At 45.3% G+C, this 24,351-nt stretch overlaps 1 protein-coding gene and 1 pseudogene across 1 annotated transcript in view; one reads left to right on the top strand and one right to left on the bottom strand.

Moving 5' to 3' along the window:
* The window catches only part of LOC147435410 (uncharacterized), a 90,234-nt gene that overhangs the window by 40,040 nt on the left and 25,843 nt on the right, over nt 1-24,351 (top strand). The window lies entirely within an intron of this gene.
* LOC147435411 (uncharacterized) lies at nt 545-17,371 on the bottom strand (annotated as a pseudogene).

Below are 24,351 nucleotides of genomic sequence, written 5' to 3'. Positions count from 1 at the left end.
CAAAGCTCGGTTGTGTCATAACATAATCCACTGTACTGGCCCCATGTCTGTGTGGAAAGCATGTGAAACCGGTTGCTTCGGGAAATCGCTGTAAGCTATTAAGTATGGCTAATCCATGTGTAGTCGTCATTTCCATGAGGTATCTCCCATACTCCGTCTGCTCTCTGTCATCTGAGCATCTGTCAAGTCCCAACTCACCCACATCCAGCTCTCTAAGCATCTCATCTGAAGTGTCGTAGAAGACTGTCTGCGAGTTGTCGTTCGGGCACTGAAGTCCCCTAGGAGAATGATATTACCATCCCTAGAAAACTCCCATATGTCATCATCTAGAATAGAGAAAGGCGACTGCCCTTTGGATGCAGCATACACGGATGTACTGGGAGGAAAGTAACATATGGCAATATATAGGAATCGACCTGTGTCAGCTCTCAGTCTCACCCACATATATCTAGCATGATCATCTCTTCGTACAATATACAGTTGGTTGTAGTTCCTCTTTGAATAGCATTGCTACTCCTTCTGAACCTCTACTCCCATGCTCAGACCTCGCATTTGTCCTGTGAGCTGTCTCCCATCTGTATCCCATCACATGTGGCATTACCTGTCTAGGGGCTTGATGAGTCTCTGAGAAGAATACAATATCCTTGTCTTTGAAACTGTCCTCAAATGCACCCACGTCCAACCTCATAGACCCATTACAATTCCAGGTAGCCATCTTCAGTGTGGTCCCATAGGTCTTGCATCGTCATGCAGTGCGCCGCTCTAAAATCACCACCCGTCCATCTCTGTAAAAGGCTATCTTTCCCTTCTCCCTTGCCGCTGCAATCTCTGGCATTACCTCTCTCATATGTGCGAGCTGTGAGAGAGTCAGGTCATCCCCGAGGAAATTACCTGTCTTTTTGAGAGCAGGCCTATTCCTCAAGAATTCCTTCTTCTCTTCCAACGAGGGGAAGCGTAGTATGAGAGCTCTCCCCTTTGAAGACTCTCCCGTGCCGTCACTTTTCTTACCTACCCTCCATGCCTTTGTGTGCAAAGGCTTCTCCATCCCCATCATGGAGGTAAGGCTTGTGACCTCTTTCTCCACATTGTTTATGTCCTTGAGACCGGTCACTCTCACATGTAGTGCTCGCATCCGCCTTCTTTGTTCCTCTTCGAGGGTCATGTTGATAAGCGTCGGTGTACAAGGGGTTTCTTGACCTTTCCCTTTCTTGGCGACCTCAATCCATTTTTCGGCCTCGTCCGCCTTTTTCTGTGTCCTTGTTATCATCTCCGCTCATGAAGATGTCTTTGCCACACTCAGTTTCTCTTCCTCTGTGATCATCCTAACCTGTTCCTTGATTTCCTTGATTTCATCTATTATCGAGGGCTGAAATTCGCCTTCCTCTAGTCCACTGCTTACTCTATCTGCAAGCTCCTGTTTAAGGGCAGAGACTTCTTTTTTGAGTGTTCGTATCTCGGCGTTTGGGTTCTCTTGTTTGAGGGCTGAGACTTCTTCTTTGAGTGTCTGTATTTCTGCGTTAAGGCTCTCTTTCTCCTTCTTCCATTGTGCGTTTTCATTGAAGACTATCTGAAGGAGGTTGGCCTTCTCCTTCCACCATCCTTCCATCTTTGTTTTCCACTCCTTCATTTCCCTCTCCATCTGCGCCATCCGCTCAATTACTCGCGGCCTATGCAACCAGCAAACACGCGGCCCCCTACTGGGTCAGCTCGTGGCGACAATTTCGCATCTGCCAGAGCCCTGCAGGCTCCCTGTATGTCTGACCTGTTGCCCCCTCGTGTACTCGTGAGGAGGACCTGCGCCACAGCCAAGTATGGGCGCCTCTGATAATCAGGAACAACCTCTCGCTGTCCCTCTGTCTGGCTGTAAACAATAAGTCCCGCAACCCCCTGTGTAAGGTATCCGCAGGCAGCACTGCTTGCTGCCGAGTGTACATTAACCAGCCCCTCACGCGACCTGTCTCTTCTGGAGCATGGAACCCGAGAGCAGCCCCCACTGTGGGACGGGCTTGCTGTTCCCGCACCTGCAACCTGTAAAGCTGAGGGCGTTGCCTAAGGTTTGCAGCCCCGAAACCTGCTCTAGTGTGATGGCGTATCTGCTCACGGCCCGCAGAGAGAGAGAGAGAGAGAGAGAGAGAGAGAGAGAGAGAGAGAGAGAGAGAGAGAGAGAGAGAGAGAGAGAGAGAGAGAGAGAGAGAGAGAGAGAGAGAGAGAGAGAGAGAATGAAATGTTATATTAAGGTCTTCAAAAAGCCAAAATAACCTAAGACCAAAAAGTTACAACGCGGTGAATCTGATACAATGTTTGAGTACCAAAAAGTACCAAAAATCAAAGGTACCGAAAAAAAGGGGTACTATAGAATCCTAAACTGCTAGATGCGAGCTAAGCAGCTAGTTGGAATTGTGTAGGATATGAGTAAGGGGGTGAGAGTAGTGAAAGAGGGCTAATACAACACAATGTGGGTGTATCCTCAAAAAGAGCTAAATCACAGGAGATCCATGAGAGAGAGAGAGAGAGAGAGAGAGAGAGAGAGAGAGAGAGAGAGAGAGAGAGAGAGAGAGAGAGAGAGAGAGAGAGAGAGAGAGAGAGAGATGAAATGAAATGAAATGTTATATTAACGTATTCAAAAGGCCAAAGTGACGTATGAGACTAGAAAGTTATAATGTGGTAGATCTGATACAAAGTCAAAGTAACAAGATGACAAAATGACAAAATTAAATACTATGGAATCCTAAACTGCTAGGTGTGAACTAAGCAGCTAGCTGGGATAGCTAGATCACAAGAGATCAAGCATCGGTCGCTGGCGGATCTCATCAACCTCCTCCATGGTCAGTAGTCTGATCGGGCGTCGTGCATGTCGGGCCAAAGTGATTCGAATCCTCTGATGCATCCTCCGTCGATGCCGTGTAGTCCTCGCAGTCGTGGGTGTCTGAATCTCCCCACCTCGGTCGATCAGTGTACCTCTGGTGTGAGGCGACGAGCTCTGCTGTGGTAGTAGCTCCTCCGGGTGTCCAGTGGCAGCTCTAAAGAAGTCCGTGATCTGTCTCTGAGACTGGCTAGCCTCTCCTCTGTAAGAGCCAAAGATGGTGCATCGAGAGAATACTGGAAAGGGGGCAGCTTGTCCATGCTGAAACCATGCCTCTGAAACCATGAGCTCATCTGTGCATACCAACATGATGTATCTCCCTGTAATGCCAGCTGTCCCTGGTGGTGTCCCATAAGCTGTGTACAAATGATACTGATCTGGTAAGTGCCTCAGTCTCCATAGGTGGGGAAGCCAGCTCCGCTCGTATGATGTCATGTGGAACTGAGGCCTTGGTTCTAATCAGCCTAGAAATCATAGATACCAAGGGCCTCTCCATATTACTCCATCCAGCACTGTCAATAGATGGTCCCCAAACCTGAACCCCGTAGTGCATAACTGAAGCGACCAAAGTGTCGAAGAGCCAGAGCTTTGAGGTTCCTGGAACTGAACCTGCGAACAAATCCTCTTTAAACTGCCTAGGGCTGCATAGGCACGAGTCAATCTAGTGTCTGCTGCCACTCAGTGTGAACCTCGGTCCACTAAAGACCACCCCAAGATATGTGTATGCATCAGTGTACTCCATACAGTCCTGATCATATGTGAATGTAGGTGCTGATCTCCTGACCCACTGTGGCGTGGTATTAAATACCATGACCTTGGTTTTACCAAGGTTGATAGACAATCCACTATCCCCTGCAAAACTATGCAATGCGTCCAAATGTCTCTGCATACCCTCTGGTGAGTCTGATATTAACACAATATCGTCAGCATATAATAAAAGAGGGATCCATGTCCCTGCAAGCTGAGCACCTCTATCTCCTCCTTTGTCAATATAATCAGAGATCTCATCAACATACATACCAAATAAAGTAGAGGACAATGGGCATCCCTGGTTCACTCCGATAGTGGAGTGAACTATGTCAGATATCCCCTCTGGGGTGCGTACACGAGCCATCACTGAATTGTACAATGCCATAATCCCCCATATCAGCTCTGTGGGTACCCCCTCGGTACTGTGTCAAAAGCTTTGCGGAAGTCCACAAAGCTGCAATATATCCGTCTACCATGTGCTCGACCCTCCTCAATGATAGCTCTGAGTGTAAAGACATGATCCAGTGTGGAGAAACCCCTCCTGAAACCAGCCTGTCTAGGTGCCCGTATGCCCATAGTCTCTGCCCAACTGCTCAGCCTACGCTCAAGGATGGATGCATACAACCGTGCCAATGTGTATCCTACCATGATAGTACGTTAATTCCCTGGCACTGTGGGGTCTCCTGTCTTGAAGATAGGTACAATAGTAGACAATCTCCAAGACTTAGGAAAGCCCTCACACATGACACGGTTGAACAACCGTGCAAGCATCTCTGCCAACAAGTCCCCAGCATGTATAATGTGCTCTGCTACCAAACCCTCATGATCCTGTGCCTGTCTGGTCTTCATCCTATCAATGGCCTCCTTTACCATCTCAGTGGTAAAGAAGGTGCTCGTAGCCGGACATGGCTGTGGTGGATCTGGTAGTGGTGGCTCTCCAGGTACAGTGTATAATGATGCTGCATACTGCCCCCATATCTCCGTAGAAGTAATCACTGGTGGGGGAGACTACACATGGAATAGATGCCAAGCCTCTCCTGAATCTCTACTAAGGAAGAGCTGACATAAATCCTGCTCCATCTAGACCAAGAAAGCTCGCTTCTTCCGTCGTACTAGTCGTTCTGTAGCAATACGAGACTGTCTATAGGTGATCACTCCCAATGCAAGCTCCCCTGGATCTGGGCTCTCCTCTGTCGACACTCCTCATCATACCAGCTGTCCTGAGGCATGTGCCTAGAACGACGTCTTTGACCAGGCTAAGTGTGTGGGTATGCCTCTGTCGCTGCCCCATGTAATGTCACTGTCAGCATAGACACGATCTCCTCCACTGTGTATACTGGCTCTGATGTGCTTAAAAGTCTATGTATCTTCTCTGCATAGACTGAGTTAGTCTCTGGTGTAAAAGTATAGCGTGGATGTCTACCACCCCGAGAGGCTTGAGATGTATTGTACTCAAAGGAGACTCATAATGTCAAAAGTGCATGATCTACTGCTATGCCAACAGGCCTGGGCCCCACTGTAAAATCTTGTAGATGATGGGAAGGTCGGTAAGCCATTGAGTATGGCTAAACTGTGAGTAGTCGTTATCTCCATGAGGTATCTCCCATACTCTGTATGCACTCTGTCGTGTGAGCATCTCTCAAGCCCCATCTCCTCTGGCTCTAGCTCTCTGAGCATCTCCTTTGAGGTGTCATAGAAAACCGTCTATGAAGTGCCTGTACGGGCATTGAAATCCCCCAATCATAGTAACAGGGAATGGCCATTTTCAGGTCTCCATTCCCCGTTCCCATTCCAAGTTCCCGTTCCAAATCCCCGTTCCGTGTTTCAAACGTGAGTACCCGTAACAGGGAATGGCATTTTGTTCCACGTTCCCGTTCCCCGTTCCCGTTCCCGTTCCGGTTTCCCGTTCCTGGTAACTATGCCCCCAATAGTATGATGTCTCCATCCATGGAGAACTCCCAAATATCATCATCAAGTACAGAGTAAGGAGACTGTCCTCTAGGTGAAGCATATACTGAAGTGCTGGGAGGAAAATAGCATATGGCGATGTACAAGAAACGTCCAGTCTCTACCCTCAGCCTCACCCACATGTATCTGGCCTGATCATCTCTCCGAACTATGTGCAGTAGTGGTTGGAGGTCCTCTCTGAAAAGAACTGTTACACCTCCTGATCCTCTAGTCCCATGCTCAGATCTGGTGCATGTCCGGCAAGCTGTCTCCCATCTGTATCCTGATATATGCGGCATCAACTGTCTTGGAGCCTGATGAGTCTCTGAGTAGAAAACAATGTCTCTGTCTTTGAAGCTGTCCTCAAAGGCCCCCACATCAAGTCTATACGAACCATTACAGTTCCAAACCGCCATCTTGAGAGTGGTCCCATAGGTCTCGCACCGTCATGTAGAGCGGTGCTTTGTAATCACTACTCGCCCATCTTTGTAAAAGGCTAACTTTTCCTTCTCCCTTGCTGCTCTAATCTCGGGCATGACCTCTCTCATATGTGCAAGCTGTGAGAGGGTAAGGTCATCTCCTAAAAAGATACTTGTTTTCTTGAGGGTTGGCCTCTTCTTTAAAAAGTCTTTCTTTTCTTCCATGGAGGGAAAGCGCAAAATGAGAGCCCGTTCTTTTGAACCCTCCCCATTACCTTCATTCTTCTTGCCCACTCTCCAAGCTTGTGTGTGTGAGGGCTTCTCCACCCCCATCATTGACATGAGGCTCTTCACCTCTTGGTCCACCGTATTTGAATCTTTTATGCCGGTCACTTTCACGTGTAGAGCGCGTACCTTTCTTCGTTGTTCATATCAAGTGTCTTGTTGATGATGTCGGGTGTAGCCGGAATGTCCTTGCCCTTCCCCTTCTTGACAACTTCAATCCACTTTTCAGCCAGAGAGAGAGAGAGAGAGAGAGAGAGAGAGAGAGAGAGAGAGAGAGAGAGAGAGAGAGAGAGAGAGAGAGAGAGAGAGAGAGAGAGAGAGAGAGAGATTTTATTATCGTCCTCGGAGGTCAAATATGACCTATGGGACCAAAGTTACATGTGATGTAGTATGTGTATGGCTGATGAGTGACTCTCGATGCTCCAAAATTGTAGTGATGAGAGTCGCAATGGAGAGCCCACACTTTGGCTGGGAGAGGAAAGTGTGTAGGTCTAAGTTATGGCTGAAAATGTGAGAGAAGCAAGTTCGGATGTGATCAAAAGCTGAGCACTCTAGTAGTGTGTGGTACTCAGACTCTCGAACTTGCAGTGAGCATAATGTGCACAATCGATTTGACTCTTCTCCATTGCCCCAACGCCCTATCTCGCATTGAAGAAAATGGGAGCTAAGCCGAATTGCTGCGATAGTGCGTATCGCGGACAAGGGAATAGGCTCAAGCATGTAAGTGTGAGTACGGTTTCCTCTCTCAGCGAAGAACAAGGTTTTGTAGTTGGGGGCAATATAGGTGGTGTAATGTATGAAGCGTGACCCACCGGATTTCTCCCAAGCCGTAATACATTGGCGTTGTAGAAAAGCTTCATTCACTTGAGAGTCAATTGAAGCATCATGTAGCAAGTGTAATGCATCCCATCTCCCAAACCACTTCTTTATGTCTTGCATCCATCCCGTGCTCAAGATCTTGCTTTTATGCGTCTTTTGAACTTTTTTGCTTGCTTCCCATGCAATTGTAGGAAGTCGATGTGAGGGGTTTTGACGCATCTTTATCATGTACTCCACAACCCTTTCCATGCCCATAACCTCAATTGGAAGAGATCCCGACTCAAGAAGTAGGAGCATATATGGTGTTTGTGTCTTAACTTGGAGAAAGTTTGTAAGAAAACGCTTTTGGACATTCTCAAACTCTTTCCAAGTAGACTTTGAGATGCTCCCGCCCCACACTTCAACTCCATAAAGAAGAACCGGTGTCACCAATGCATCAAAAAGATACTTCTTGAGAACCCAACACTTGATGTTTCCCGCATTACACATGTTCTCAAATGCATAATATGCTCTCTTTCCCGCTTCCAAACGACGCATAGCACATTCATGCCACTTGTGATTGGATGGAACCTCAAGGCGAAGGTACTTAAAGCTCTCAACAACTTCAAGTGTCTCGTTGTTGTACACAATGCATGGCTTCTCCTTATGGTTGGTTTTCACAAGCATAACCTTTGTTTTGGATTCATTTACAATCAGCCCACTATGCAAGCAAAAGTTCTCAAGGACAACCATAAGCTTTTGTGCATCTTCTAAAGTGTGTGCTAGAAGCACTACATCATCCGCATACAACAAAAGCATGATTACCGCATTGCAAATAGTGACCTCTTCAATGCCTTCTTCTTGCATAAAGTCAAGTACCATTTGTTCCAATTGATCGATGCATAGACCAAAGAGAGTTGGTGACAATGGACATCCTTGTTTAACCCCAATAGTGCTTACAAAAATTTCTGAAATTTCTCTTCCCATGCGCAATTGACAAATCACCTTCTCATAGATTCGAGAAACCGCAAGCATAAACTCACTTGGCACTTGGAGTTCTTCCATCCTTCTCCACAAATTGTTACGTGGAATCATATCAAAGGCTTTCTTAAAGTCCACAAAACAACAATACAATCGCTTGCCTTTCAACCGACTTTCCTCCATGAGAACACGAAGAGTGACAAGATGATCAATGGTGCTATGGCATCGACGAAAACCCGCTTGTCCCTTTGCACGCTTGTCATTCTCTTCAGCCCAATCACTCAATTTCATTTCCATTATGCACCCAAACAACTTTGCCATAAGAGACCCAATCATTATAGTCCGGTAGTTGCTTACATTCTTTACATCCCCTCCTTTATGCAAAGGCTTAACCCAATTAGTACTCCAATCATAAGGCATACCATGTTGAAGTGCAAGGTTGAACATATCACATATCCACTCATGGGTAAAATCTCCCGTCCATTTGATCATCTCCGGCTTGATACCTTGAAGATCTCCTGCCTTGCGAGTGGCCAACTTTTCAAGCTCACCGCATACATCCTCAATAGTAAAAAAAGACGGCATACATGGGAGTGAACCATAAAATGGCATTTTTTTCAGTATTTTCTTGCTCATATAATTGCCTACAATGTGTGTACATATCCACTAGACTCAAGTTACCAAAATTCTCAATCCGCTTGCCTCTCAAGTTTCTCCAAAATCTTCCACATGCATGTGCCTTTTCTTGGACTTGAAATTCTTGTTGCTTTACTTCCCATCTTCTTCTCTTCTTTTGAATCAATGCCTTGTATGTATGCAAATGACTTTGATAGTTGTCTTTGTCCATAGTTGCATCAAGCTTTATCAAGGACTTTCGAGCATCTTGACATTCTTTATCAAACCACCTTTTGCGTGATCTATCTTTGTTGATACCATGGAGATGCTTTATGGCAAAGCATTCTTCCGCACAAGAACAAATAGCTTTTTTGAAAGCTTCCCATTTAGTTTCCAATGGTGCATCACATTGAAGCGTTATATGATCAGCCATCGCTTGCGGCCGTTCTTACCAGATATTATTCATACTTCTCAGACAGGCTTTGTCATGGATCGATGCATCTTGGATAATATCTTCACTTTTTATGAGGCAGTGGAGTGGGCCAGATCATCTTCTGAGCCTCTCTCTTTTTTCATCCTTGACTTCGAGAAAGCATACGATCGTGTTGAGTGGGACTTTCTCGAAGGAACTTTAGCCAGGATGGGTTTCCCTTCGAGATGGATCTCAAGCATTTCACTCTCTTTAGGATTGCCAGCAGTGCTATTACTATTGGTGGTTGTGTCAGTCGCAGTTTTGAGCTTTCTCGATCTGTCCGTCAGGGATGTCCTCTAGCAGCATATCTGTGTTTGTTTGTAGGAGAGACTATGTTCGACTTTCTTCGTGCTTAGAGTCATGCATTTTGTGGCTTGACCATGCCAGTACCTACAGCGCCATACCTTATCGATCAGGAGTTTGTTGATGATACTATGCTCATGTTACGCTATTTGTTAGCTGCTCTTGATGCCATGCGGGAGGCCCTAGAGGTTTTTTGCATTGCGAGTGGTGCACGCATTAACTGGCATAAATCCTATGGGTTACTGGTTGGCAGTGATGACATACCTACTTGGGGGGTAGCTGATGGTTTCACATGGCTGCGACTGGGTCAGACATGCAGATATCTGGGCTTTCAGGTTGGACTAGATGTTACCTCATAGCAGCAGTTTGCGCTCGTACTACAGTCTATTCGCAGGAAGCTATGCCATTGGTCTCACGTCATCTGTCGTTGGCTAGCCGTGCATTGGTCGCCAACCAGGTCATTCTGGCTACAGTATGGTATACGGCTTCTTGTTGGATGTTACATTCTGGTGTGATAGCTCCGCTCCGCCGCCTAGTGCGGAACTTTTTATGGAGTGGCACAGATGGGACTACTGATACCCGTGCTCGAGTTCGCTGGTCCACGATTATTCGTCCTAGGTCAGAGAGAGGCCTTGGCATTACTGATCCAGAGTTACAGAGCCGGGCCCTTCTTAGCAAGCTTATTGTTCGGGGTCTTTTTCCCGGACAAGAACCTTGGAAGATGCTTCTTCAGGCCGCTCTTTGTGCAGTGACTCCACGACTTGGCACTAGAGATGGTCATACTTGGCAGACAGGGTATCGTTTTCTTTTTACTGATGCCCCCTTGTCCACCACCTCCCTCTCCTCCTTCATCCGATCACTCCTTCAAATTTGGGTTTCCATGCGACGGGCTATCATATGCTCACCTCCCTCATGTCGTGAGGGGATTGAGCGCCAGCCTCTCATTTGGAATACTGCAATTCTTGATTCTTCGGTTAATCCACCCCGTCAGCTTGGAGAGAGGACTCACATTGATTGGGCTGCCTGGGACGCTGGCCCTGCTGCCTCTATGCGGTTGTTTCATGAGACACGGATGCTGGATGTTGATTTTGTGGCAGAACATTATGACATTGGTCGCGGGGTGACAGACAGACTGCTTGAGATTGATTCCGCCATTCCTTCACAGTGGGATGCAGTCATGAGAAGCACGGTTCAGATGCCTCCCCATTGTGGCTGGGAAGGCCTCTTTGCTCAGAGCACTCTCTTATTAGTTAGTTTAGACACCATGCTGTTCACAGTTGATACTGACCAGTCTGAGGGGATTCATGCTAGATTGACATATGATGCCACCTCTCCGCACCTTGTCCTTCCCGGAGCTCGATGGGAGGCCATCAGAGTAGTTGGCTCCCGCGGGAAGCGTCGTTGTGTTGACACCCGTTTCGCTTCCGTTGATGCTGCACTTTGGAGGCTCTGGGTGTGGGAGGGTCGTGCCCTATCTCAGCTTTATTGGGATCCAGGAGAGTGGCATTGGCCTCACTCTGACCCCACTTGTGCACCTGTATCCTTCTTTGAGTACAATGTCAGGATTGGACGGTTAGCATTGATGAGATAGCAACCAGAGCAGCTCACTCGTATGCGTTTCTGGTTACATTCAGGCCTCTCTCATGCCTATCTGCAACAGTTTTGGTCCGCCATCTGGGATTTACATGCGGCTCGTCGTATTTCTTTTTTCATGTGGATGATTGCACATGCGGGACTTCTAGTTGGGACTTGGCTAGCTACTATGGGTCATGGTCCGTTATGTACTCATTGTCCTTTGCGACTCCTTGAGTCACCTGCATACCGTCTTTGGTCATGCTCAGCTTCCCATGTATTGTGGCTTGCAGTTTGCTTTCTACTTAGCAGAGTAGGTGTTCAGCATGGATTTCTTACTTGGGGATCTGTCTCATGGTTGATGCCAATGCCCGGCCCCCATCTTTTTTACGAGGGCTCAGACACAAATCCAGCCTTTATGCTTACCTCGGCTGGTTATCGGTGAGGGACTTTGGCTATGCTACCACAGATTGCTTGGCAGGGGGATTCTCAGACACGTGATGAGGTTTTTTCAGTCATCACTAGTATTACACTATGGAATGTTTGGAGAGCTCGTTGTCTCCACATTCTAAGTGCGGCTCCACAGCTCCTTCAGGATACCCTCACTGCCATTTGGCTGGACATCATTCACACCCTGATTTGGCAGTGGGATTCTTCCTCAGGTGCATCTCGAGCAGCCAAGGCTCGCCGATTTGCCTTCCTTCGGCGTTGGGCACGATCCCCACTCTTCTTCACACTTACAGGTGGCCAGATTACGTGGCATTATGCCCCTCCTCGGTGGTTTCTCCTCCACTCGTCACACCGACCACGATGAGATTGTTTTAGTCGAGTTGTCACTATAGTGGCTCTCCTCCTTACATTTAGCTTGTACACCCCACGTGATAGGCTATTTTGGCATCCGTTGGGGATTATATTGTACTCAGTAATATACAGCCCTGACTTTTTCCCCAAAAAAAGAGAGAGAGAGAGAGAGAGAGAGAGAGAGAGAGAGAGAGAGAGAGAGGAAGAAGAAGAGGAGGAGAGTTTGAACGTCGTAGGAAACTATCCCAGGAGACCTTGAAGATCTAGCCGACGAGAGAGAGAGAGAGAGAGAGAGAGAGAGAGAGAGAGAGAGAGAGAGAGAGAGAGAGAGAGAGAGAGAGAGAAGCCTAACACCAGATGGGATCCCAAAACCCCCTCCAAGGGCCCCCCTCTCTATCACTAGAGAGATATTTGTTGTAGATTGCACAAATGCTGATACAATGGTCGTATAGATGTTGAGATGCTCATGGGATCTTGTTGTAGATGCTTGGTTATGCGAGGCTAAGGGTTGAAATGCAAAAGCGCTGGTGGAATTGATGGGATCTGCAAGTGTTGTCGAGACGATGGGCTGAAATCTGAAAACGCTGGGCTGATCTGAGGTATGGATCTGAAAATGCTGGTGTGAATGGCGGATCTGCGGCGATACGGCGAGGATATGGCTGAAAACTGCTAATGCTAGGGCTGATCTGTCATTGCGGTCTGAATCTAGTACGGTAGGCTGATACTAGGCAAAAACTCCAGGGAATTGTGGATGCTGATGAAAAACTCCATGGATGCTGAGGTACCGCGGGTACTTGGTGCTGGTACTGAGGGTATTAACTTATGCTTGAGAAGTGACTACTAGGGTCACTTATATATGGGATTAAAGCTGGATCGGGCAATGCCAATAAAAATCCCACGATTTCTAAAAAAGGCAATTATTGAGGAGTTAATAAACTCACTTATAATAGGTGCTTTACATGTAGATAAATTCCTACGCTGGGTACTAATGCAATTGTATGGAAACACTCCCCAACGCCTACACGTAGGAGACACTGGCTATGCTCATGTGCAATCAAAGGGTATGCAACTAATCTAAAGTGCCTGGACATGCGGGTCCTCCTGCCTACAGGCTCACAAGGGTGCCATAACACTTCCTATGCTGTCCTAAACCCTAGAAATAGGAGTTACAGCTTGTCCACATGCACATAAGAATATATGTGCACGTGACAAGTACTGTTTGTTCTCTGTTGGACACGGGACATAGACGGATATGTATGTAATGATTTGGACAGAGTTTTGGAGATCGCTATGGAGTTGCTGTTCACAGCGTTGCCAGCCACAATGGACACGCTTCGTGCCATAGAGGAGATTTGGTCATTCTCTGAGCCCGGAGTCCCTTCGTTGAGGAGTAGTTTGTTGTTGCCACTTTTACACCTAGAGAGATGCATGATGCTCTTGTAGGTATTGATGTTGCTGCTTGTCCGGGGGATTATGACCTCACTAGGCAGTTTTTCCTTGACTATTGGGACGTCTTGCACTTGTCTCTTCTCCGGGGTTTCCAATAGATTTTGACACTGGTCAAATGCCATCTTTGCTTAGCTTGGGGCTCATTACACTTACACCAAAGGGGGAAGATCACACATTGCTTTGTGAGTGGCGTCCATTACTCTCCTCTCTTTTGTGTATAAGATTCTTGCTCGAGTGCTAGACTTTGGCCTTTCTTGTAATATTTTTAGCTACGGTTATAGATAAATGAAAATGATTTTTGTGCACAGAGAATAAATTTATGAATTTTTTGGTACCAATTATGAACTGTAAATTTCCTAGTTCGCTCAGAAAAGCTATAATTCAATAGTTTTGTGGTGGCCGTCCAAGAAGTGATCGGCCAAACACAGTGGAAATATGTCCCAGTGGGAGTCGGCAGATTGAGTCGGGAGAGTCATAAAATTGGCCGAGTTATAAATGCTCCAGATTGCCACAAAACTAGATTCTTACGCTCATTTTTAAGCCTAAGGTTTAAAACCTTTTGAAAATGAGTGGCTTGGTCAGTATGAACACGGTCAAGTGACTTAACGTTAAAATAAGACTAAAAACTACAGCAAACTAGCGTAGAAAATTTAGAAAGGCCAACGTTGGCAATTTGCGAGCACCTCTGTCTCTCTCTCCATATATGGCAAGGAATCAGCATGTGCAAGGCTTATAAGGAGAAAGCGCTACCAGTTTGTGGCTCTCTGTAGTAGTTTCACCCACACACAGAGTCCTCTCTCTTGGCTCTCAGTTCAGCCAATTCTCTCTCTCCTCACGATTTTCTTGCTCGGGTGTCCATGATGGCCATGCAAAGGCTGTGAAGTGCGCGACAGAGGTAGAGCAGCCATAGGAGCTTGTGTGCGTCCATGCGGGAAACAACTCCACTCAGACAAGCATAGTACCAGTTGCGTGTCTACGGGGAATACCTGCACTCAGACAAGCGCAGTACCAGCTGCTCACGAAAATTTCAGCACTCTGACGCATTCGAGAAGCAGATTGCGCCAAGGAGAACTCATGTGGACATCCCTTTTTTCTTTTCTTGTGTTCCTTGCTTTTATAGTTTTATGAGTGCTTTATTCCCTCTTATGATTCGTGAGTTCAGACTATTCTGAACTTATGAAGGTGTATTAGTAGAAGCTTCTCCCGCGAAGAAAATTCCAGTACGAAGCAGACATCCGTTTTCGGCTACAAGTACGATGAATTTCAGCCAATAGACTTATGAAACCATGCATCTTAATGCATTAGAAAAGTAGTTGGGACATGAGTAGTGAATTCTATTTCGGGTTCTCGTGCCTGTAACAGTTCAAAAATTAATAATAATCTCTTGGGGGGGGGGGGGGGGGGGGACTAGCCCATCTTGTGGTCCCTAGTGTTGTGTCGATTTTCTGCATTATTTTCTCAATTTTATGTCGTTAGAATCCTACAATAAATAGTAAATTAACTCTAAAGTATTAAGTGCACGCTTCCGTTTCTGTGGAAGTGTTATCAGAGCAAGGTCCTCTCGTTTCCTTTACTAAGGAGAGACGATCCTTTGCAGAAAAATAGCCATCATAGTATGACAAGCAAGAGAGCTCGAGCGGTTCATGCAACAGATGGCAGAATTGCAAGCCGCCCTTGTTGAGCCAGAAGTACAGAAAGTGCTTAAGACCCTTGAAAAGGGGAAAGCAAAGATGGTGGAGAGCCACCTCATAATCCCTCAGTGCCAACTCATGGAATACCTCAGACTGGGGCTCCAACACAGTCTCAGAGGGATCCTGCAATAGGAACCTCCCGACAACACAAAGAAGAAGAAATCCTTTCACCAACTTACTCGCCAAATTACTCTTTTATAAAGAACCCGGATAATATCATTCTTGATGAGAAACTTGAGTTACCCCGGACGAGGCTGTAGATAAACCATTGAAAGCAGAAAAGCAAGATGAAGATCAAAGGAAGAGTCGACGCAAAATTCCAGCACACAAAGATTCCAAAGCCATCTCTGTCACGATTGTGACTATGCTACATTATTACAGCTTGTCCTAGTTGCAGATACGAGAAGTGACATGCCAAGGACAACCCCTGCACTTGGATGGTCATGACTCTTTGCTCTAGAGACATGCCTCTTCGCCAAAAGACACTCCTTCGACGCGACTGGTCACACCTCTTCAACCAATGGCTGTAGCTCTTCGTCCAAAGGATTCGTCTTTATGTCTAAAAGTCATGTCTCTTCACCATGAGACATGTCTTTTCAATTGTGACTCTTCGTCTCCTATATAAGGAGCCTATTGTACTCAATTTTCAAGCATTCAGTCAATCAATCAAACAACAGTCTCTTGAGTCACTGTTTGATCTTAAGTATGATTTAGTCTTTATAGGATTAGCACCACTAATCCTCACAGTGGTATCATAGCAATTTTTTTCCCGGAACCCAAAGGTTGTGAGCCTCTCACCCTTGCCACTACGCCGCTAGCCCCTCTCCCAAAGTTGCATGGAAGGAGAAGAAAGGTGGTACACACACGATTGCTACGCATGAGGTAATTTGAATTTGTTTTGCTTAATACTTTGCATATAACAGACACGATAGCGATGTGTGTGTACCGCGAGAATTACATGCACCCTTTCCTCGGGTTGCACCTCTTCGCCCTCAATGCTCGCACCTTTTCTAGTGGAAGGCCATCGCGATCGGACACTTTCCATGCGACAGGTTGCACCCCTTGGGTAGCAGATTACCTGGCAGCACACCTTTTCCCAAGCGGCAGCCCAAACAGTAGCGTGGCAAATTTTTTACGGCGGTTCAAGGTTTACGCTGTTGAAGAGTTACGATGCAGAGTTTTTGATGATGGCTGAAAATTAAGCCTTTGAGACTTAATTTTAAGTTTTATCTGCCGGACCTAATTAGGTGCACGGCCAAAGTGGGTGACTTGGCATAATTTTAACACAAAAGGACACGGACTAAAACATGGCAGCCAACGAATTCTCCTTAAGTAAGTTGCAGATTATGCTGTAGAGAAGCACACAGCGCCAGAGTTGCTTCACACACACGCCCTCGCGGTGATTAATCCATGCCGGCTTCACATTTCCCATGGACAACGAAGCCTATGATGTTCCAGTCCCGTACCTGTCCTACGTAGACGAACTGCTTGAAGAGATCCTTCCCGAAAATCCTCCTCTGTCTCTCCCGGCTCCGGAACCACTTCCATTGCTTGAATTGGTTCCAGTTCCCGTTCCTGTTCTCGAGCCTTAGCAAAAGGAGGAACCCGCTCCAAAAATAGTTCCTGCTCTTGAAGTATCAATTCGTGAGCTTATTCCAAGTTATCAGTTACTTTCGCTGAGCAGTCAGCATGGCCGGATGACAAGATGGCGACGACCATATTATGCCCGACGGTCCTTTAGCAATTTTAAAAGGGCAGATCCAACAAGCTATCTCTATTGTTACATCGATGGGATCTCGTTTGGACTCTTCAAGATTATACTTCTTCGCGCTCCGCGAGGCCTAGTTTCCTCATTAGCGGCTTTACTGGCCGACCAGGAAGAACCACTCAAACCAAAGACTTTGGAACTCAAATTTCCTCACCCAAAGCATGGATTTTCGGAGACAACTAGAAACAAAGTACCTTTATGCGGGCAGCAAAAGTTTCAACATGAATATTCTTGGAAATGTTATAGTTCTAAGCAACCAACTTCTTATTGGAATCGTCAGCAATAGAAGTAGCAACATGAAGCTTCCAAAGGATCTCATCTTAAAAAGAAATCAACCATATCAAGATGGGCTTACTTGGTGGCACATGTATCCGACCCTAGTCAAGTACTTGGTCGTGAATGCCGCGACGTTGGACAAGTTCCCCTTTGAGAGCCATGCCCTACATTTAAGTCTTTCTTGTCTAATGGTGGTAAAATTGAAGATTTGTTGATCCTTTCCTTGTGCAAGAGGATCCTTTGGAGGTCTAAGAAGCAACAGCTCCCTCAAGCTTCCCCTTCTCAATTGGAAGCCTTAATACCCGCTGAAACAGTTGAAGATGCAGAAGATTCTGGTTCTTGTGTAACAACCAACAAGCACGTAACCCCTTCTTTGGTCATGTTCCAGGCAGAAAAATTCACCTCGTCACCATCCTTGCAGAATAAGTCTTTGTCTCTGAACAGATACCAAATGCAGCGGTCAATGTTAATTTTTCAAACTTGAAGATTCCAATCCTTACCTTCAGCAGTGCAAAGGATAAATCAGATGAGACTCTTGTAGCATGACTTTAGTCGCTGCAATTGAATCTTTGGACACAACTTGTTCCATAGATAAACCTTTACAAATGGATATACCTTCAAACACTACACTGTCTCAGTCTACGACATCCCTTTACGAGGACTTCGTTGTTCCAGATAAACCAATGGAATACCTTGTAGATTTCCAACCAGTGGTCATCACTCAACAGAAAACTCAAGTCACTTTACCAATAGTTTCAGTTTATGCAGATAAAGGTTCAATCTTTTCTTGGACAAAACTCAAAGTTACAAATAACTTTGACAAAGCCACAAATCAAGTTGCAGATATGATCAGTTTTCAGTTTGGCAAAATAGCTATGGTCATTAAGAGTGCCATGACATGGGACTTAACACCTAGAGCTTTGGATGCAGAAGCAAGCAGAAATACATTTTCCTTCTCCCGGAGTTTCTACAACTACCCTAGGTTTTATTTTAAATGGGAGGGAATGTCACGATTGTTATTGTTACATTATTACATCTTGTCCTAGTTGCAAATACGAGAAGTGACATGCAGAGGACAACCCCCGCGCTTGGATGGTCACGACTCTTCGCTCTAGAGACATGCCTCTTTTCCAAAAGCCACACTCCTTCGACGATTAGTCACACCCTTCAACCAATGGTTGCAGCTCTTCGTCCAAAGGATGTGTCTTTACGTCTAAAGTCATGTCTCTTCACTATGAGACGTGTCTTTTCAATTGTGACTCTTCGTCTCCTATATAAGGAGCCTATTGTATGCAGTTTTCGAGCATTCATTCAATCAATCAAACAACAAGTGTTCTTGTCTCTTGAGTCTCAGTTTGATCTTAAGTATGAAGTTTTAGTCTTAATTATAGGATTAGCACCATTAATCCTCACAATCTCCAAGAAGTGGTCTTGACACCACAAGAAGAAGAAGAAGGCGTTCAAAGCTGGGGATAAAGATGTCAAATTCGAATGCTGTAATGGAAAGAGGGTTGTTACGAAGGCTCTCGCTTTCATTCAACAATTCTAGGTGGCCTTTGCAAAAGGTAATTTCTTGAAACGCTCGAAACTATGCCATGCTAGCATGTATCTGAAAGATACAGCTAGCAAGTGGTGGCTTACTACCATTCTTGAAAAACGCAAACCCAAAGATTGGGAGGAGTTCAAAAAAGAGTTCTATGCTCAATTCCTTCCTCCCGACGTCAACACCGATGTGAAGAAAGAATAGGATTGGCTCTCTTAACGAGAGAATGAAGCTGTGTTTGACTATGTCGTCAAATTCTGGGAGGTCCTCCTCAAGGTCACTTCTTCTATGAAAGTTTGTGAGGAAGAGAAGATGCACAAGCTTGAAGTTGGACTCCAGCCAGTACTTCAAAAAAGTATGAAGTTGTACCCCGGAAACACTCTTCAAATTATGATGCAGTCCGCCCTGGTAGCTGGTAACTTGCATTCGAAAGGAACTCCTTGTAAGCAAGAGTTTAGTACCTCTCATGCAAAGTAGAAGGCTCTTACTACTGAGGCAAAAACCTCCACATGAAAGCGGCCTTCAGATCAACCCAAAGGCCCAAAAAAGAAGCTAGAGGGAGCAAAGAAGAGTAAATTCCTCACTCCCTCTTAGTTGAAGGCCTATATGGAAGAGGGTAAATGTTTCTATTGTGGCAAGAAAGGCCACAGGAAACCAGATTGCCCACAGCTTAAGAAAGATTCCCCCCTCTTGCTTGAATTTTCAGCCGCATAGATTTCAAGAGCGGCTACCATCAGGTTTGTATTGCTTCTAAAGACATACATAACACTGCCTTTTGAACAATTTTTGGATTGTACGAATTTTTAGTAATGCCTTTCGGCCTTACTAACGCTCCAACAACTTTCAATCCAATGATGGACCGAATTTTTCGTCCTCATCGACAGTTCGCAGGAATCTTCTTTGATGACATTCTAGTCTTCTCTCACTTAGAGGAGGAACACAAACAATACCTACAGAATGTGTTCGAAGAATTGCAACAGTATAAAATGCTAAGAAGAGTGAATTTTTCTTGACAGAGATTCACTATCTAGGACACATCTCCCATAATCAAGTACGCGTGGACCTAGCCAAGGTTCCAGCTATTTCAGATTGGCCACAGCTTGCTTCGGTTCATGATGTCCGAAGTTTCCTTGGCCCATGTTCCTACTATAGACAATTTATTCGCCATTTCGCTCATGTTGCTGCACCTCTCCACGATCTTACTAAGAAACAAATATCTTTTGTATGGGGAGCTAAGCAGAAGGAAGCTTTTGAAAAGCTTAAGTACCTTCTTACCCATGGACCCATCCTCATTGTACCTGATCTTCGGAAACCATTTGAAGTGCATTGTGACGCTTCAGACGATTGCATTGGCTTGGTTTTAAATCAAGAAGGCCATGCGATCGCTTATGAAAGTAGACGACTTTTCGATGCGGAGCTTCAGGCTTCCATCTATGAGAAGGAACTCATGGCAGTTATTCATGCTCTCTTAGTTTGGAAACACTACCTTCCGAGAGCAGATTTGACAATCAAGACAGATCATCAAAGTCTTTGTTACTTTCTCTCTCAATGCAAGTTGTCTTAGAAATAGATGCGGTGGGTCAATTTTCTCTCCATGTTTCACTTCCAAATTCTACACACTTCTAGAAGTAACAATGTGGTGGCAGGTGCTCTCTCTCGATGGCCTCAAGTAAATGCCATAACAAGTATACATCATCAAGAGTTGGAATCTCTATCCGAGATGTACCTTGACGACCCCGATTTCGGTGAAATCTTGCAACTACAAACTGGTACTGAAATTTTTTCCTACTCTATTAAAGATGGTTACCTTTATTTTCATTATGCTCTGTGTGGAGCGCTCACTTAGAACAAAGGTGATGGATAAAGCACCAAGCTGGTACCAGACGTGCTGTACGTGGCGTATATGTACGTACTGTACGTTGTTCCGTACAAGAAAAGTTTTATGTACGTAAAAATACGTACTCTTGTAAAAAAGAACCGCAAAGTACTAAATTTTCTATGACATTTCCAATAAAAGACAAGAGAGAAGCCAACAACTTAGACATTCAAAGACATGTTTTACAAGACAACCACATACTCTGTAACTACTGCAAGAGACTTAAAAGTTAAGACGACATTGATAATTGAACAAGAACATCAAAGCTCAAGAGTCAGATGAGATCTGAAATAACAGTGAAGTGAACACACCAATACTGAGAACATCAAATGACAAAGTACCATAGGTGATAGCCCTAAGCCTACAAGGCGCAGGCCATAACAAAAGGCTCATCATAAAGCGTACAAAGGTCATAAATGAAATCATCTTACTCAAAAAGTCTGTCTTTATAATAGTAGAAAGCACTAAATAGCTAGCTCAAAGCTAGCCCATCATCCATGTGATGGCCCCATCCTCAAAAATCATCATCAGATGCAGATGAAGACTCTGTTGAAGAGACCAAGTCCCCATCCGTTAGGACATTGCCCTCTTCGTCGTACTCTTGCTCTGCCATCACGGACACCTGTGTCTGATGTAGATCATCCTCTATTGCATCTGTCGTTGCCTCAACGAGGCGAACAGCCTCGTTTGCCTGTTTCTGAGAAGAACGAACAGGAAGCTTCCCTTTACGAATGCTCTCCATTCGAGCACTATCTAGGTCTGGAGCATGCTCACGTAGAGAAATAGCCAAAGCTCGTGCGCGTGACCTCGTCACACACCGATCAACACTCTCCAACTCCTTGTGAAGCAGTCGAATAATCTCCTCCTGCTCATTTCTCATCTGTAGCTCCACCTCGTCCATAGTAGTAGGATCTGCCACCATCTTCACGCGTGCTGGGTGTGCCTGTTGAAAATTGAGGAAATAGTATTTAGTATGCACTAAGTACTCAATGGTCGAGTGTATCATGATTCATGATTCAATCATTCATGTGAAAATTAATAGTGGACCTGCTTGGGTGTTCCCAAAGCGTGGTAGGCTCGAAAAAGCCTCATATTTGCTCGGCAATAGACTAACTTCTCTAGTTGAGAAGTGCTGAGACGATTGCGGATCTTTGTATGTATTGAGGAATAAGCGCTCCAGTTGCGCTCGCATGCACCAACCGAGCAATCCTATAGCAATGAGCATTGAGATTTAATATATGGCAATAGTAAGTACAAAAACTTTAAGTCTCAAGATTTTCAATTACCTATGAAAGTACTTGTAAAGCCAGACGTGTAAGCGTTGGAAGACCTTGTCTCGGTTGGAAGATCGGCCGAGCAATCCTATAGCAATGAGCATTGAGATTTAATATATGGCAATAGTAAGTACAAAAACTATAAGTCTCAAGATTTTCAATTACTTGTGAAAGTACTCGTAAAGCCAGATGTGTAAGCGTTGGAAGACCTTGGCAATAGTAAGTACAAAAACTATAAGTCTCAAGATTTTCAATTACCTGTGAAAGTACTCGTAAAGCCAGATGTGTAAGCGTTGGAAGACCTTGCCACCATGTAAGAGGAAACTTGGTAGCCTCTGGCCTCAACACCACAGCTCTAGCAAAGGATGGTCATAGATTGTTCATGAAGCTAATCATCTCTGCATCAACCTCCAACTGATCGTCAATGTCGTACATCATATTGATGTAGTCATCCTTGAGCTTCAAGAGACTCCTCTCATGGAAAAACTCTGGTGTCTTGTAGAAAGGATGAAGCAATGCAGCCATCCCATGAATGGGACGACTCATGAAAGTCCATCTCCTTTCTACAATGGCCATGATGTCATCTTGGCTGAAATTTATAAAACAAAGTTGAATTGGCAAATTCAAATGACAACAAGAAGATTTGCACCGAAAGCAATAATCAATTTCAAAAGACAAGTACTTATCAATTCTGTGTCAAAGACTTGCACTCTGTAATGTGTCTCTTCATCTCCATGAAGAGATGATATACTAAGCCCAATGTAGAGCCCTCCATGTCTGTGACTCGAAGAAGCACATACACTGGCTACAATGCCATTGTCAAACTCTAAACCTGTGTTCAAAAGGACTCATTGAGCACCCGTCACTGTATGTATTTAGTGGGCTCCGTTTGCGAGTGATGCATCAATCTCCACTTCGGGTCCACGACTGTCTGAAGAAGTGGATTCCTCAATTTGAAGAGTCTCTGTAGCACTAAATACATATAAGCAAACCTGGTCTTCGAGGGCCACACCATGTCAAGTGTACTGTGGCTCCTGAAGATAGCTAAAGCTTGATGTTTTTTGCTGAAAAAGGTGGTCATCTTAGTGGCATCTGTAGCAATAGGCTATACCCAAGGCAACTTCACTATATCCTCCATAAGTAAGTCAAGACAATGCGTAGCACATGGAGTCCAAGAAATCCGAGGGTAAGCTTCCTCGACCATTTCACCCATAAGCATACATTTTGAGGCATTGTCAGTCACAACCTGTATCACATTCTCTGGCTCAATCTCATCAATAGCTTTCTTGATGTGCCCAAAGATAAACTCACCATTGATGTGCTCTACGGCTTTCCGTGCATCCACAGCGAGTAAGAAGTATGTGCCAAGACAAGACGACACAAGAATATTAATGGTGCCGCCTACGAACGTCACTTCAGCCATCTGATATGATGGTGTGCACCCAAACTGCTGCCAACTGGCCTTGACCGTGACCAGAGCCTTATCTATCAAAGCCTTCTGCTCATGAAGCACTGTAGTGTGCATCTTCTTATACTCCAGCCCTGACCATGAATCTGTGTGGCCAACATCAGTTATAGCCCGAACCATCCTCTTCCACTGCTCAGTCCTCAAAACATTGAAGGAGATGTTGCACTCAATGAGAGTGCGAGCAATCTCCATCTCAACCACCTTTTGACGCTCCTTCACCCAAGAAAGAGAGTTCACATGCGAAGACAAGGTGCTTTGCCTACGTGCATCCATATCACCTCCATCCTCCTCCTGCACAACTCAAGCCCTCTTTCTACTAGAACCAGTAGTAACCTCGGAAGATGAACCACCAAAATCCGCAATAAGAGCATCATGAAGAGCATCCTGTGTGCTGTCCACCTGTATTTCTTTTGGTGTTGGTACTTCCGAAACATTCTCTGTTGTCCCTAATATCCTGTGGAACCTTTTTGCACCCTCCACAATTGTTGGTCGTGCCAATGCCTGTCAGGTGCTTGACGACACGAGAAATTTTACTCGTGAGCTTAAAATTGCAGTACTTGCATTGCCATTGTCGATTGCCAGAACTCGCTTGGCTTGGAGTGTTGATAATGCGGATGACATTGGTATGCTCCTTCTAGTACGGGTTGCATGGCTTAGGCATGATGATTCTGTCGCAATCAGCAAGATAGACACGAGTGAGAGAGAGAGAGAGAGAGAGAGAGAGAGAGAGAGAGAGAGAGAGAGAGAGAGAGAGAGAGAGAGAGAGAGAGAGAGCTTGTAGGAGGAACTTGGAGAAGAGAAAGAGGAGAGAATATTCAAGAGAGAGAATTTACCTGCACACCTGTTTCTGCTACCTGCAATTTCTGTGTAGTGAAGAGTTTCTGCAACTACTCCTGGTGTTCAAACGCCTTAAAACTATGACCCCAAAACTGCTTGCCCACGCTTAAAGCCGGACAATTTTTTTTTAATAAGACAACACCGTACGGATCGTTCCGTATGGTACGGATTCGTACAAAACGTCCGTACGATACGGAACAGAGCCAGACACATGTGTTGATCCAACCTTGTGAAGCACATGCTTCTCCTTAAGCAAGACACAGAGGCATAATGTCCACGACACAGGCCTTAGAAAGATAATTTTATTGGCCAACACTACGAGCTGACATAGACAAATATGTCAGAGAATGTGTACCATGCCAA

This window comes from Adiantum capillus-veneris, chromosome 18 (assembly GCF_014529385.1).
Source record: "Adiantum capillus-veneris isolate H3 chromosome 18, ASM1452938v2, whole genome shotgun sequence".
NCBI classification, from domain to species: domain Eukaryota; kingdom Viridiplantae; phylum Streptophyta; class Polypodiopsida; order Polypodiales; family Pteridaceae; genus Adiantum; species Adiantum capillus-veneris.
This window is presented reverse-complemented; position numbering and strand designations above follow the sequence as displayed.